At 42.5% G+C, this 17,893-nt stretch overlaps 1 protein-coding gene across 2 annotated transcripts in view; it reads left to right on the forward strand.

Moving 5' to 3' along the window:
* The window catches only part of LOC111872219, a 174,989-nt gene that overhangs the window by 126,518 nt on the left and 30,578 nt on the right, over positions 1-17,893 (forward strand). The window lies entirely within an intron of this gene.

The following is a 17,893-nucleotide window of genomic DNA, read 5'->3' on the forward strand; positions in this document are numbered from 1 at the left end:
AACGATTTTCCGTCCCTTGCGTTCCCTCGCCCTGCCTGTTCCCGAAGCTAACGAGATTTTCGTTTTCGTCCGCTACTTCGTTGAAATGCGGTTTCAGGGAGCAAATTTACGCAATCTTCTCCAACACCCCCGCCCAACCCCTTACTTCTCCATGTGTTCGTCCAAACGCCAAATCCCATCTGCTCAATGCTGCGAAAAGAACGGGATATTCTACTATCGATTAATGCATTATTCATTCACGTTAAAGCTGGAATACATTCAAAATAGATAGAAGAGAAGGTGCTTTATCCAACCCCCTTCAAATGTTTCAAACTCTCCTCCCCAAAAATAAACTGATCTTTCTTTTCACTTCCGTAAAATTTTGTGTCTATCGTGAACCTTCATTTCAGATTACTCACGTGCCGACATAGATCATTTGGTTACGAAACTTGTCGGCTCCATGACATTTCTTTCAGCTAGCTCTTTCGTGAATTTCTCTTAAGTTGCAGTTCCAATTATGGTCCAAGCCTTTGATATATAACCTGGAGAGAATAAAGGTAAAAAAAGTAAAGTTGTCCCTGTGCTCAACGAATTAAGCACTACGCTATGAAGGCGTATGTGGGAGTCGATGTATAGATCCGCATTTTCTTGATCTCGGTACTAGATGAAGGTGAGTGGTCAGCTTCACGGCCAGGCCGCTTTACCCCCGGGGGAAACAGCCCCCGGTACCCATTGGATAAGAGGTTGGGTGGACCCCAGAGCCGGTCTGGACGATTTGGAGAAGAGAAAATTCTTGACCCTGCCGGCACCCGAACTCCGACCCCTCAATCGTCCAACCCGTAGCCAGTCGCTATACGGACTACGCTAGTGTTGAAAATAAATATTGAATTATACTGAAATATTTTATTAAATATTTAAAAAGTATCATGTTACTTCAATAAAAGCAACAACAATTTACATGTGTTAAACTTCAGCTAACAATGTTGTCTGTTTAAACTACGTAAAAATAAATCACACTGTGCTGATACATTATGTGATCGTAATGTATTTCACTGACCTTAGAAGGTTGTCATAAGAAACGGAACTGCACCTCTTAATTTCCCATATTTATAGTCTTTTTTCTCAGTATGTGCATTTACCCGTTCCTCTGTACAAGTGCATTAGCCTAGCACTATATTAACCGAATATATTTTGAATTTAAAATGTAATATTAATCCATCTGATACATATGAAACAGTATGTGCCGATATACTACGTATATAATTAATGATTAAATTAAATTAAATTAAATTGCGTGTTTGAGATATTTTAAATATTATTAGGGAATTAAAGCATAAATCGGTGTGAATATGATACCCATTGCTAGGCAACAGAATTGTAAACACACATCCTTGATAGAGGACGGTGTTTTCCGTGGAATCCGTGCCGAAGAGTTATCCTGAAGACAATTGGCGCTGCGAAGTAGATGAGGGCTCAGCTGTTGAGCGTTAACCAGCGGGCAACGGAAGCGGAAGAATCTCCATTGCTAAGATCCGTTACTAGGAAACGTTTAGTGAAGTCACGGCAGAGGAATAGCCATTGTGGGGAGCTGTTACCAAGTAAAGAGTAGTAAAAATAGACTGAGCAAACTTTGTGGGGAGTGAATTGCAGTGTGGAAATTAGCAATTATCTTATAGTTACTTGTATTTACGACCTGTTAAGTGGTCAATAAGCCGGTTACGGTAGCCGAGCGGTCTAAGGCATGCACTGTCTTCGCTCGCTTGGAAACCGGGATCGTGGGCTCGAATCCCACTCAGGGCATGGATGTTTGTGTGCGTTTTTCTGAGTTTATGTACAGGTAGAGGCCTTGAGACGAGCTGATCACTCGCCCAAGGAGTCCTACCGAATGTGTAAGATCTAGAAAAACCGAAGTGAACGAAGAAGTTCATGGAGGTAGGCCTAGGCCCACTGGGGCTGTAGTGCCGAGGAAAAAAAAAGTGGTCCATAAATCCAATTAACCATCGAAACCCCATTTATAGTCACTAATACACGTGACGGTATATTATATCTTAATACAATTCTTTCTCAATCTGCGAACAGAACACAGTTGTGGTTTTGCTCACTAATTGTAGGAATGGCAGGCAGACGAAAGCTCATCCGTACGAAGCATTTTGCACTCCTATGTATGCACATTTATGTGTTTCACTGACGTAGCCCACGACAGAATTTTATCGGCTCCCTTCTCAGCCCCCTTTTGAGGAGAATGGCCTAAGGACATTGAAGAAAAGTGGAATCTGAACAATTTTGTCACTCTATATCACCTGGGTTCGAGAAATATTTCTGTTCTTTAAAGAAACTTTGAACTTGAAGGTTCTGTGTGTTCTTATCTCCTATTTTGTTCCGCCTGTGTTGATTACCACAAATTCCGCAAATTTAGCAGCCCCGAGTAATAAATGGAATTTATATGTACGAGTACATTAGTAATCAAAGCTTTAATTTTGAACTTTCGTAAATGGAATAGTTTCACTTTACATATGGAATATTTTTTGTGTGGTGTGAACGTATTTTAATATTTAAATGCTGCGACAGGCACTGTAACTCATATTGTGTTTTATTCCCTTACAAAGTTTTCGTGGTTTTGTCCGTCTCGAGTTTGTATCTTCCGACTCGTCCCTTGCATTGAACTGCATGGTACGGGTTACATTTCCCTTCTGTTCACTTCCGTGAGCACGACTGCACACACCGAACTTGCTATACATTACGTTTATTGGCTCCAATTTCCACAAAAGCGATTCAAATTTAACTTTTGCTATCGGGAAAGAAATTCTCGTCTTACTGGAACCGGTATGTATTCTGTGAGGTTGCTATGGTTACATACACTTCGATCTGCTGTGTGTGTGTAGACATCAGATTCTGTAGCTGGACTGGAGATAAAATAAACGTTTTGTAAAGACGTATCAACTGATTCAGTCAGAAATATTGTGGAATTGAAGTAAGTTATAAACGTCATATATGGTTATATGTTATTCAAAAAGGCCAATCATAGTGGCCACTCGGTCTAACGCGTGAACTCTCTTCTCCCGCTCGAACACTGGAATCGTGGGTTCGAATCCCACTCAAGCAGTGCATGTTTGTGTACGTTTATTCTGTTTGTGTTTTCCTGTGTAGGTATCGGCCTTGTGACGGGCTGATCCCCCAAGTACAGGGACTCCTGCCGACTGTGCAAAAGATCAAGAAACTGAAAAAACTGCCAAGATCCAACAAAGGGCTGTAGAGCCATACATAGATAGACGGTTAATCAAAAAGAGGCCTAGGCCCTAAATTTTTGATAATGCAGCGTCCAACATACGTTATAGACTTGCAACATTTAATGTGCTTTATTGAGCAGGTGCGCTTGGCAACATAGGATATAATTAGATAATTACCTATAATTATTCTGGTGTATTTTTAGAAAATCATGATTATTTCAGAATAAGTCATAACTAAATTTCTCCAGTACTTTATTTTTAACACCCTTTAGTGAGTGGTCTTACTATTTGGGATGATACCTTGTATGAAGAACCACGAGGAAAATCTTTAATATCTTAAACTGATAATGAATAAAATTATTGACTTTTTAGGCAATATCCATCGTCCAGTGTTTTATGTAAAGCAACATTTCCGACTTTTGGCTGTATCTGCGTCCTCGAGTAAAGAACATACTCAGTTGGGCCATATCGATGGAGCTGGTTCCTATCTGCGGACATAAGACTTTCAGCCATCTTACATTGGTAGAGATAGAGATTAGCGCTATCGATTTTTCCCATCTGAGTAGGATTTTTACCTGAAGATGGAGGCAGAGTTTGTTTTAAGTAAAACAAAAATCAGGAAGATGGATAGAGTCCAAGAAGTCAATAATTGTAGTAATATATCACCTTCACAATCCTTTTTTTTTTCTGTGGCGCTAGAGCCCCAGTGGGCCTAGGCTTACCTCCATGAACTTCTCCGTTCACTTCGGTTTTTCTAGATCTTACACATTCGGTAGGACTCCTTGGGCGGGTGATCAGTTCGTCGCAAGGCCTCTACCTGTACACAAACACAGAAAAACGCACGCAAACATCCATGCCCTGAGTGGGATTCGAACCCACGATCCCGGCTTCCGAGCGAGCGAAGACAGTGCATGCCTTAGACCGCTCGGCTACCGTGACCTGCTTCACAATCCTTTAGATGTTATAAATGAATAATATTAAGCGAATAGCGACGAAGAATATATTCTTATACAGCGAATCAGATTTCACAGCAATTACAGTATTAATAACTATGTGCTATTTAATTGAAATAGTTTTTGGTACCGAAGCTAAATACCATGAAACGTAATGCTTACAACCGATAAAATGGCTGTAACTGAAGATGCATGCAAGCTATGTGGCAACGATTTATTGGCTATTGGTTAGGCATAATGAATTCATACGAAGTTAAAATATTTATGGAACGACAATAAAAAATAAAAGTATGCAGTCATAGAAGAATTGAACCCACATTAAATTCAGGGAATGCTTGCTGTCATTCAGTTCAGAACCTGTTGTCTTTTCATATCTAAAAATGTAAAGGTTCAAAAATACAAAACTATATTCCTGCAGCTTTATGTTGTAAAGGTTTCTTACTTGCCCTGAGGGAATAAAAATTGCAGGCTTTGTAGTATGTGACAACTTCACCGTTACACCTCTAGTAATTATTGGCTTGTAATAGAGTATAAGTCCGGTCACGGTAGCCGAGCGGTCTAAGGCATGTACTCTCTTCGCTCGCTCGGAAGCCGGGATCGTGGGTTCGAATCCCACTCAGGGCATGGATGTTTAATTTGTGTGTGTGCGTTTGTCTGTGTTTGTGTATAGGTGGAGGCCTTGCGACGAGCTGATCACCCACCCAAGGAGTCCTACCGAATGTGTAAGATCTAGAAAAACCGAAGTGAACGGAGAAGTTCATGGAGGTAGGCCTAGGCCCACTGGGGCTGAAGTGCCAAGGAGAAAAAAAAATAGAGTATAAGGGTATGAGGAGGAAGCGCAGAGAAGAATAGAGAGAGGAGGAAACCAGAGGATGGAAGAAACTTCATAACAATGGACTTTATAATGTACAGGTATATTCCTCACAAAATATTGCGACTTCATGACTGACGAAGACAGCTATTGCTTGGTAACGACTCGATATACAGGTTTCCGCTACAACGAATAAACACACAATTTAGTCGTCATTATGAGTAAGGTCTGTGAGAGTCGTCAGCCTGTAAGGACGTGAACAAGGAAGTTGTGGATATGGGAGCCGTAACCTAGCAACGGCCAATGAAGACAAACTGAGAAGATCTATTGTATGTTGTAATGAGAAGTCGAGCGCATGAATTAGCGAACCTTCTATAATTTTTGTAACCAATATTTATAAGAGTTCGATAGACCAAATTATCAACACAAACCCCATGTCTAAGACTAACATGTGACAATATCATTAGTCATTGTATTAAGGATGACGATATGGGCAACATGAGTAGAAGATATCAGAGAAACGGGAAATGCATTCAGAATTTTTGCCAGTAAACCTGAAGGGAACAGACCGCCGAAAAATATCGTGGTAAGATAAAATATACATGAGAGAGGAAATAAACGTTGAATTTAAAAAGGTAATAATGCTATATATGTAAAGCTAAAGCTATCCCTGTACCAGGTCGTGAAGGTCCGTAGGGATGTGAGACGTTGAGGCTCCCACATTTTCTAGACAGTCGGCTCACAGATGGTGGTGAGGTTATCATCCTTACGCGCCGGCCGCCCTTTGCCCCAGGAAGATTCCGGGCACTCATTTTTGTTAAGAGTCTGAGTCGACCCCAGGGCCATAGTGCGACTGGAAGAATTAGGTCAATTGAAAGTTCCAGCGACCTCATCGGGACTTGAACCCGAGACTTTCCGGCTTGTAGCATAGTGCCTCAACCAACTGCGCTACCGCGTGCCCCATACAATATTTGTATGAAATTGAAACAGGTATGTTCTGAGGAGTGACAACAAGAGACAATGCGTATGAGAAACGAATTAGTCTTCACGAATTCTGTCATCCTTAGAGAATAAAGTTTTCTCCATAATTAATTTGAAATGTTCACCCTGCCGTTGCTAACGCTGAAACGTAATACTGACTAATTATGTTCAGGATCATTTGAAAAGAAGCTAGAAGATGAATTTGAATCTTCTTAACATAAATCAGTTCTTCCACTGTTTCCCAAAGGATATACTGTATCTTAAGAAAAACAGTAACATCGCTACAGATAATATGAAACGCACAACTGACGGGTATAATAGTATTCCTATTAAAAATGTCTTCCTTTAACTCAGTAATCGGAGGAAGCTTTCGCGAGCCCGCGAGTTACGTCACATCCGCCGTAATCGTTTTCACTATCTGAAGGACGGTCGTGACTCAGTATACGACTATTAGGTATATGTTAAGGCCGCGCCATAGCTCAAGCGGTTAGTCTCTTGCTTCCCACCGCGGCGGCCCAGGTTCGATCCCGGAGTCAAGTGGGATTTGTGATGGACAAATTGGCGCTGGGTCGGGTTTTCTCCGAGTACTTCGGTTTCCCCTGCCAATCTTCATTCCACCAAATTCTCCATCATCATAATCACCCGGGGCAGACTACAATAGTCCAATCAGTGGCCGCCATGCCGAGTGGACCCACTTGGACTCCACCCCCCACTAAGCGAATTAAAAAAAAATAATAATAAAAAGTAGGTGTATGTTTAGCGTTGCAAGTTTTACGACATTCTGAGGTTTTACGCCTTGTGTGCAGTGAAAAAGTAAAAAAGGTAATGCTATCCCTGTAACAGGCCATGAAGACCTATAGGGTTGTGAGGCGTCGAGGCTCCCACATTTTCTAGGCAATTGGCTCATAGATATCGGTGAGGTTGTCAGCCTTACGCGCCGGCCGCGCTTTACTCCCCGGGAAGATTCCTGGAACTCATTTCTGCTAGAGACTGAGTCGACGCCAGCGCCATAGTGCGAGAATCCTACTAACTGAAGGAAGCAGAAGGTTCTTGCTAAACCTTAGTCTTTATCTTTGTTTTAAAAATCGCACGTACGGGCGGGGCACGCGGGAACGTAGTTGGTTGAGGCACTATGCTACAAGCCGGAAGGTCACGGGTTCAATTCCCGATGAGGTCATTGGATTTTTCAGTTTATCTAATCCTTCCAGCGCACTATGGCTCTGGGGTCGACTCAGCCTCTAACAGAAATGAGTACTTGGAATATTCTTGGGGGTAAAGCGCGGCCGGCGCGTAGGGCTGACAATCTTGCCGCCATTTTTGAGCCGATTGTCTAGATAACGTGGGAACCTCAACATCTCACAACCCTATGGGCCTCCACGGCCTGTTGAAGGGATACCTTTACTTTACTTACTGTTTACTCTATCTGTTGGATTACAACACCATGTAGTCCGTTGAAAGTGAACTACACTTCGGAGGGACATGTCGCCTCCATCTTCGGGGTTGGAGATAAGCCAAAAAAAAATCAGCATGAAGCATAGAGCATGCGACGTGTTCCTCCGAAATGTCAGTTTTCTTTCGACCGACTATACGGCGTTTATCCCAGAATATAGAATCCATCATAATCATCGCTTTGAGAACTTCAGATATTTAAGACCTTCCCTTGTACACTGTGTACAAAATTGCACAGATATATGCATGACTTGTAAGATTCAGCTTCTCACAGCGGTGCCTCTGGGATATGATGCCGTGTAGTCCGTTGAAAGTCAACGGGCGTTTCAGAGGAACATATGTCATTCATCTTCAGAGTCGAATAAACCGAGCAAGATACCAGAATGAAAACAGGTGACAATATTCATGACTTGTTATGTGAGGCTTCCCATGTGTGTCAATAAAAGAACACTCAGAAACACAATGTTGTATTTTAGCATCCTATTGCGCTAGCTTTATCGTGTGATATATATTGTGACGTGTAGACCCACTGCTGAGCAACGACACGGTAAACACATTCCCGCGGCAACAAATACGCAGGCAACAATCGGGCAACTTCCGTTGGTATGTAATGCGCCGTAGCTACAACAACAGAGGAAGAGGTGTTTTCTATGTGGTTCTCATTGCTGGTCAACGGATGTGTTTTCTATGAATTCGCCTCAATACTATATAAGTAGTCCAGTCGTAAATCAAAAGTTAGTCGCAGAACGAGAACCAGAATGGAGCGAGTCCTCGGAAGTCAAGGAAGAAGGGTTCGGCTGAAGATTGATTGCGAGTTATTGTAATTGATTGTGATTAAGAGAGGTTGTACAAGAACGTGTCATTAAATTCAATCATCCAATCCAATACCCCGTTATTATTAGTCACGGAGCCATAAGCACTTGACAATATGCAGAACGCAGCCCTGGTTACGTGCATTTATGTAGCCCCTTGTGTCCACTCACAACAGGCCTACACCCAAGTAACCAGGGCGCGCAAAATACAACCCTTACGAAACTGGGGCGTAAAAGAAGTGCCACAGCTTACGTCAATGCCTATTTCTTATCGTTTTAATAATTGTAATAACATTTTAACAATATAACTGAATTATGTGTATGTATTATGGGAGGGGGTGGGTTTCCCCATGCACTTAGACCAGTTATTGGTCCATTGTGCGTCCCCCTTTTTATTTCTACTGTCGCCATACTCTACCGGTAACGGTGCGTGCCATCAGCCCCCGTAGAACCAACGAGGTCGGTTCCCGGTACCTTGATGCTTCCCCCATCCACCAGAGGCATTGGAGACTACTTGGGCGGGAAATGGCATGTAATTTAGCTCAGAGGTCTCCTAAAGACATGAGGTTCTTTTACGTGCCGTAAGTCTACGACATGGGACACACGGCTTAAAGTCCCTCCCGGAGGACTTGTTCCCTCAATTTTTCCGCCCTTAAAAATTCCACGACCTCCGCCGGGTTTGAACCCGCGTACCCTGAGTCATGAGGTGGGAACGTTACTCCTAGACTACGGAGGCCGCTATATAACTGAATTAAGTAAGATAAAGGTGAAGTTCTCCCTGTGCTTGACTAATTAAGCACCATGCCACGAAGACGTATGGGGGAGTGGATGTATAGATCGACGTTTTCTTGACCTCGGAACTAGCTGGAGGTGAGTGGTCAGCTTCACGCTCTGCCGCTTTGCCCCTGGTACCCATTGGATAGGAGGCTGGATGGGCCCCAGAGCCGGTCTGGATGACGTGGAAAAGAGAAAATCCTTGGCCCTACCGGGACTCGAACTACAACCCCTCGGTCGTCCAGCCCGTAACAGCCGCTAATTAAGTAATAGTATTAAATACAAATTTACACGTACACCCTTCACGGGCTAAAACATACTAAACGGAGTGTAAAAATTTTCGTCAGTTACACATCCCTGACGATGGCCCCTCCGTGGCCGAAACATGTCGTTTCGTTCTTAAGAAAACATGGAATAAGAGGTGCTTCCCCTCAGAAACCACGAAGCCGCATTGGAGACTGTGCTCTTCATATATATAGTACATCACGTGACGCAGGAACAGTGTCCGCGTCATATATAGACATGTGTTTCATCCTGTTTGTTTGCATATATGAGCAACTCTCTGATTGAGACTGCCCAATGCGCGCCCACAATATTGTTCGAATTGTATTATCGTCGCTACCGCTCTTAAACAAAGAGCAACCAACATTCGTTCTGAAATCACGTTTCGGAATTGTAATTAACAGAACAGAGGTTTTCCGATTCTGCAGTAAACTGGATGTGAATATGTTATGTAATCATGAGTTGGAGGGAGTTTAACATTGCTGGGTATGATGTAACACGGTATGAATGTCATTATTTGTAGATTGACGCCTAACATTTTTTTCCCCTTGGCACTACAGCCCCAGTGGGCCTAGGCCTACCTCCATGAACTTCTCAGTTCACTTCGGTTTTTTCTAGATCTTAGACATTCGGTAGGACTTCTTCGGCGGGTGATCAGTTCGTCGGAGGGCCTCTACCTGTACACAAACACAGAAAAACGCACACACAAACTAAACATCAATGTCATGAGTGGGATTGGAACCCACGATCCCGGTTTCCAAGCGAGTGAAGACAGTACATGCCTTAGACCGCTCGGCTACCGTGACCGGCAATGCCTAATATTAGTAGTTTTTATTTATGCCCTTTGTGGTTCCTGTGGTGGGTTGTTTCCATGTCATAATGGTCAAAGTTCCTTTGTCATGCTGTATTGAGTCGACTGAAACAGACACTACGGCTCAAGGGCGAGAGAAGAAGCATGTTAAGTATTTTCACTTCAGATAATATAGTCAAGATCTTAACAGATTTGCTTAACAAATTTAGAATTAAAAATCAATTTCGTCATCACTAAGAAGGAATGATTATTCACTCAATTCATAACGGCAAAGAAACTGTAAAGGACCAGATATCTGTACGAACATTTTGCTTTTGTATGTTTTTGAAAGTCATTATCTGCCATCTTAGAGTCTGATTTCGGTTTCTCACACTTGATTTGTTAAAGTATAATAACACGTGAGAATGTGTTTGTGGTTTAAACATATATAATATAGATAATCAAAGAGCCTCCTATCCAATGGATACCGGGGGCTCTTTCCCCGGGAATAAAGTGGTCAGGGCGTGAAGCTCACCAATCACCGTAGTGCCGAGGTCAGTAACGAGGTGTATAGAATTCTATTTAAAAAAGACTTTCAGAAGATTATGTACGTGTGCTCCATTTTGAAGAGTATCTCTCCGTTATTGTTTCGCTGCAAAACTTCTAGATATGGCAGATAATTGAACACTCCAGCCCCTTGATTTACGATTTCCTCCTCCTGTTTCGTCGTTCAGTCCCAATTGTTCTCTAGGGAAACCGATAAATCGATTATGGAGTTATCGATTCTCGTGCGGTCACCGCCTCTGTTGTTACAGTCCAGACAATAGTCCATGGAGACTTACATAGGGTTCAGATTTCTGTTGAAAATGCATTTAAATCCTGATGCAATGTGCTTGCCTAAAGTGGCGTGGTTCTGTGGGATGTATTGTTGAAAGCGATTATATTTCATATTAATATTAGAGACGACGTTTTGGAGGCTGAACTCTATCTCCGTCCTCAGATAAAATTCTACCTCTGTTGGGCCCAGTCGTTAATGTTATACCCTATTTCCGGCAATAGGCCAGAAGATGAGGGTATTGCCTGAGGAGGGAGTTGGGCCCCACGGATAGAGTTAGTCCTTATTTCCATAAATAGGAACTAGTTTTACCGACTGGGGCCAACTGAGTGTAGTGTTACCTGAGGACGGGGACAGAGTTGAGCCTATCAAATGTCATCCAAAATAAAATTTGGGCGATCGATAAGGTCAAAAAAACTGATCACTCTATTGATCGACTAGAACCAGATTAGTCGAGTATAAACATTTTAGATGAAATATCCTATGCTTGACGCACATTAATTAATAGTAACAATATCCCGAAATTAAAGGTAAAATTGTCCCTGAGTGCCACAGCAAACAACAAAAGGACTAACACCTTAACAATAAACACACACTCTTAATCAACTACGTATATAAAGAAAAAAAAACATTACCCGGACCTCCAAGGACTGCAATTTACCCACTCTCCCGTAGAAATAGAAGAGGCACGAAGACACGAACCTCAGAGGTTTAAGATTTTAAATATTAAGAATTTTATTAATAGTTTAACTGACCACATTTTAGCTTAATAAAAATCTTTATATGAAACTTTTGACATTTTTGAACTTGAAGAAAGCAGTCTTCTGGGATTTGGCACCGTGTATATGTGGTGTTAACCGACGTTTCGAAGGAACGTTGGTTAACACCACATATACACGGTGCCAAATCCCAAAAGACTGCTTTCTTCATAGTCACCGCCGCGAAAGCCTCAAATCTTACATTTTAGAACTTGATGTACTATGTTTTATGTAACAGTAGTTTCTTCAGCGTGTTGTGTTTTTGTCTTCTGAAGATTGTCATTCATTTACCGAAACATGTAAAGGCATCATATATATATACATTTGAATCACACTGACGGTGTAGTCAAATCATTCTATAAAATTGTCCCTGAATTTAATTACTCGAATACCATGCCATAAATACGCACGGAGGAGTGAATGGTTAGCTTCACGCCCCTGCCGCTTTACTCTCGGGGAAAGAGTCCCCTCTGTCCTTTGTATAGGGGCTAGGTGGGCCCCAGAGCCGGTGTGGAAGTTATGAGGAAGACAAAAATCTTACCTCTGCCGGGAATCGAAAGCTAACTCTCCAGCCCGTAGCCCATCGCTGTACCGACTGAGCTATCCCGGCACTGGCAATAATAGTTACACTGTCACAAAATGAATGATTTCAGCACAGTCGTTAAAATTAAATTAAACATTACTATACAAATTGTGCAAAAACTAATATGTTTTAATTGTTCATTCACAACATGAAGCACATAAGGAATTAAGTTTTTCTTATATCAAAGTACCACTCCTTAAAGGCGTATAGGTGAGTGGAGATATAGGGCCACATGTTCTTAACTTGCACATGAGATGGATGTGAATGCTCAACTTCGACCACTTGGAGCTTTTCCCCCTGGGGAGTAGCTGCATAAGAGGAAGAGTGAACCACGAGCAGGTCTGAATCTGTTGGTGAAAAGAATCCTTTACGCAACCTAGAATCGAACCCCTATCGCCCGGCCCTTAAGCAGTTACTAAACTCTTTGAGCTGTCCCGGTTCATCGTTTTTCAGTTTACTTTTAGGAAATATTTATTAGTTTCATTACCTTAAATTCTCAGTATTCTGTTTAATAGTGCTTGGAATCAGATTAAATTTGCTATCTGAACTGAACTGCTCATAACAGCGTTGCTTCATGAGGAAATGCACCAAATAAGTTCCATTAAACAGTTCTTAGTAAAAGCGATCACATTACATCTTATCAGACTTTTATGATGAGAATCAAATGCAATATTTTCATGAATGAACTCTTTATTTTAAAGAATGTGGTCTCTTGGAATGTGGCGCCGTGTAGATTTTGTGCGAACCGACGTTTCGGGGGAACGTATCGCCTCCATTTTCAGGGTAAAAACTCCGGTAGCGAGGAACCAGCTGCAGACTGTCTGCAGCCACCTGAACACACTGGTTCCTAGCTCGCGGAGTTTTCTACCCTGAAAATGGAGGCGATACTTTTTTTATTGCTAGTGGGGTGGGACTAAGTCCCTTGTACTGCGGCCACTTCTGGCCTATTGTACGAGCCCCACATGATAGGTGAGGGTGATTGTGGAGCAATTGGTGGAATGAAGATTGCCATGGGAAACCGAAGTACTCGGAAGCCGCGGTGGGAAGCCAGCGACTAACCACTTGAGCTATGGCGCGGCCCGAGGCGATACGTTCCTCCGAAACGTCGGTTCACACAACAGCTACACTGCACCACATCTCAGAAGACGGTATTCTTCATAGTCACCGCAGTGAAAACCTCAGCTCTTACAACTCTATTTTGTTTATTGACATTTACTGGTCATATTTGTTCATTTACAATAATTACATCTTTTAATGGTTTTGTTTGCCGGTCACGGTAGCCGAGCGGTCTAAGGCATGTACTGTCTTCGCTTGCTTGGAAACCGGGATCGTGGGTTCGAATCCAACTCACGGCATGGATGTTTAGTTTGTGTGTGTGCGTGTTTCTGTGTTTGTGTACAGGTAGAGGTCCTTGCGACGAGCTGATCACCCGCCCAAGGAGTCCTACCGTATGCGTAAGATCTAGAAAAACCGAAGTGAACAGAGAAGTCCATGGAGGTAGGCCTAGGCCCACTGGAGCTGTAGTGTCAAGAAAAAAAAATGGTTTTGTTTGGGTTTTGCGCACCATTGCCACTCGTTCAACCGGCAAGGAACGTTTATCGAACTAGATATCTGACTCCAATAATTTCGGTGTTTATAAACTATGAATTACTGTAATCGCCTAACTATTAATTTCGCAGATTAGCTGACAATACAATATTATAAACCGCTCTGAGTGTAACCAATAATTAGTTACTCGTACATTACAGCGCGCACTGTATCTGTCCCTGCGAACTGTAAATCCGAGCTTCGCATAGTCTGGACTGGATAGCCCTCAGCCAGCCTTCATCAGAGTTAATACTTCGTCTGCTGCAATATCAACAGTTCTTACATTGATCTGTCTCTAACTACACAAAATATCGTATCTTTATTACCGTTTACTTACTTACTTACTTACTTACTTACTAATGGAGCTGAGCCTTCTTGAGAAGAAACCAAATCTGCAGCTACTCAAGAATTTCCAAGCATTATATGGAACCCGAAGGTTCATTACCGTGTTCACAAGAGCCCTCCACTGGTCCCCATCCTGAGCCACATCAATGCAATCCATACCAGCCCATCCTATCTCTCTAAGATCCATTTAATATTGTGCACCCACCTACGCCTTCGTCTTCCCAGTGGTCTCCTTCCTTCTGGCTCTCCCACAAATATCCTACAGGCATTCCTCTTCTCCCCCATTCGTGCTACATGCCCTGCCCACCTCATCCTCGTATACTTGATCACTCTCATTATACTTGGAGAAGAGTACAAGTTATGAAGCTCCTCATTATTCAGTTTTCTCCAACCTCCTGTCACTTCATCCCTCTTCAGTCCAAATATTCTTTTTAACACCCTGTTCTCAAACACCCCCAGTCTATGTTCCTCCCTTAGTGTCAGAGACCAAGTTTCACACCCATACAGAACCACAGACAAAATTATAATTTTGTATATCCTAATTTTTATGTTTTTTGTCAGCAGACAAGAAGACAAAAGGTTCTGGACTGAACGGTAGCAAGTATTACCCAAGCTCAATCTCCTCTTAATTTCCTCCCCAATCAGGGGTTGATTTGTTAACCACTAGCTTGTGTAAAATCAAGAATTATATTACTATAATAATAATAAGCTTTGTCCTAAAATTGTATCTAACTTCTTTGACTATATAATTATTTTGCTATATAACTAAACATTCGAGTATATCTTGCAAGAAGATGTGTTCTCAAATCATGAAATCTGTCTATTTTCAAAATTAAATGTTACATGTTAAAATCAGAAAATATTAACCGTCATCATCATCACTGGCACGACAGCCGTTTGTGAGCCCTGGCCTTCCTCAGGATTCCTTGCCATTCTTCTCCATTCGATGCTACATTCCTCCAGTTCTTTGCACCCTAAATTCTTATGTCTTGCCACACACACATTCTTCCCATCTCAGTCTTGGTCTTCCCACTCTCCTATTTCCTTCTGGTTTAGTATTAAGCATTTTCGCTGGCACGTATTATGTGTCCAGCCCATTCAAGCCTTTTCACCTTTATAAATCCAGTAATGTCTGGTTCATTAAATAGTTTGTACAGCTCATGGTTATACCTCTTCCTCCATATTCCATTTTCTTCCACTGGTCCAAAGATAAATCTCAGGATCCTCCTTTCAAATATACTTAACAGTCTTTCGTCCGATCTTGACAGTGGCCAATATTAACCGTCAGTATACAAAAATGCATGTATCACAGTGGCCAAGCGGTCTAAGGCATGTGCTACCTTCGCTCGCTCGAACACTTGGATCGTGGGTTCGAATCCAATTTGAGACATGATTATCTGTGTTTCTTTATTCTGTGTTTGTGTTGTCCTGTGTTTTTAGGTAGAGGCCTTACGACAGGCTGATCCCCCTCCAAGTAGTCCTACCGGGTATGTAAAATATTAAGAAACTGACAAATCGAGCAAGTTCCAACAAAGGGCTGTAGAGCCATAGATGAATGGATGGATGATAGATGGAAATAAAGAAATACTATTGCTGTCTATGAGCCAGACCGCTGCTCAGTCGCTTAGCTTTGAAGGAAGCAACAGCAAAATTTTCGGAAACGTCGGAAAACTAGACAGTTACAGTCCGTTGTCATTAAGAACACGGAAAGGAAATTAGTTACAACACTCGTGAAGTGCTGAAGGCTTGAATAATATACGTTTTGAAAACTGTGGCTGACAGAAATATTTCTGTACACATATTTTTTCCTTTGGTGCTACAGCTCAATTTGGGCCTTGGCCTACCTCCATGAAACTCTCCGTTTCACTTCGGTTTGCTAGATCTTAGGCTGGGGCCACAGGAGCGCACAAAATGCGTCCGTTGTAGAAATAAACAACAGAGGCGAATGCTACGCTTACTTCTGTCTCCATTGTAGACAAAAAACTACGCTCCGCAGTCTGCAACTGTGTAGTGTCCTCAGCAACGTCCGTCATAAAGTATGTTCGTTGCAACGGACGTACTTCGTGCGCTCGTGTGGCCCCAGCCTTAGATATTCAGTAGGACTCCTTTGGCGGGTGATCCGCTCGTCAAAAGGCATCTACCTGTACACAAACACAGAATAAACGCATACACACACCAAACATCTATGCCCTGAGTGGGATTCGAACGCACGATTCCGGCTTCCGAGCGAAGACAATGCATGTGTTAGACGGCTCAGCTACCGTGACCGGCGTTTTATACACACAGTATTCTCGTTTTGTGTTTCAAAGGAAGAAAGTATTTGGTATTTGCGTTTCTCACGGAGGCGAATATGAAACGTCGGTAAACTTCTTCCGTCTACACGGTGTCACATCCCAGAATATAATACTCCACAATAAAATATCTGCTTCCGCCGTAAAGTTTACTGAAACTGAACGTCAGAAACTCGAATTAAGAGCAGCTTCCCCTGGGCAGATAACGAGCATAGTAGGGTCTAAATTATTCAGTCGTACAATAGGGGACGAGTACAGAGGACTTTTTAAACTGTAAAATGCTCCATCTGTAACCAGATGGCAGCACACTCGAACATTTGGAAAGTTTCCCAGCATGGAATTGAAATGGCCTGAATCATACTAACTGAAGGGTAACACGACTGTATAAACGTGAATTAAATGCCCATTTGTGCATGCTACGTCTGTGAGGAAAATAGTTTGCATTAAAGCAATATATAATAAACACGTCTACCTGTTTCAATGGAGCGGAGTCACATATTAAGTCAACACTGGGCAATGGAGATCAGGAGAACGGATTACTGCGCAAACTGACGACACGGAACTCATGAAGGGATAAATCCAAGAAAATCTTCCCAAGCACGCCACCTGTTATGCGTTCGTTTCGCAAACATCTAGACGTGAACGCAGATGCAGCGGTCTGCATTCTGAAAGCCTGTCCCCGTCGGAGACGTAAGTTGATGGTGACAACACCACGTCCTGGCTACACACCAGAACGCTACTATGTATGGGTTTATTGTGTTTGGATGAGCTTTGTGCCTGCTTGTGGCGACAATCAGGCCAATTCTTCCTTTGAGGTCTGACTCAGACCGTCTGAGGTGTGTGCTGATTAACAAGTTAAAAGCCTCGCCCTTCTACAGGGCACTGCAATGAATGTCCCACTACGCCTTGGCATTGCCTCTAACGCGCAACCAGAGGCCAGGTCTAAAAACATGAGCAGTACTAACAATAATATTCAGTAAGTTTTGTTTCACTATTATTCTGCATTCTGCATTCACCTGCCTATAACCGGCACATTTTTAGATGTATAGTGTGCCCTGTCGTGATGAGATTAATGATCCCTCTAAAAGTTTTCTGTCAGTTGCAAGCAGTGAGGAAAGTAAGTCATGTTTTTTTATTATTATTATTGCTAGTGGAGTGGGACTAAGTCCCTTGTACTGCGGCCACTTTTGGCCTATTGTACCAGCCCCAGATGATAGGTGAGGGTGATTGTGGAGCAATTGGTGGAATGAAGATTGGCAGGGGAAACCGAAGTACTCGGAGAAAACCTGCCCCAGCGCCACTTTGTTATCGTGTTTCTTTGTGCTAAGAGACCATTCTACTATAATTCTTTCTCGGAGGGACCAGAAGATGAAAATACAAGCAGTCCGGGTGTTAATTAGATATTTTTCAAATTAAAGTTTAACCGAAGACCTCTG

This window comes from Cryptotermes secundus, unplaced genomic scaffold (assembly GCF_002891405.2).
Source record: "Cryptotermes secundus unplaced genomic scaffold, Csec_1.0 scaffold760, whole genome shotgun sequence".
NCBI classification, from domain to species: Eukaryota; Metazoa; Arthropoda; class Insecta; order Blattodea; family Kalotermitidae; genus Cryptotermes; species Cryptotermes secundus.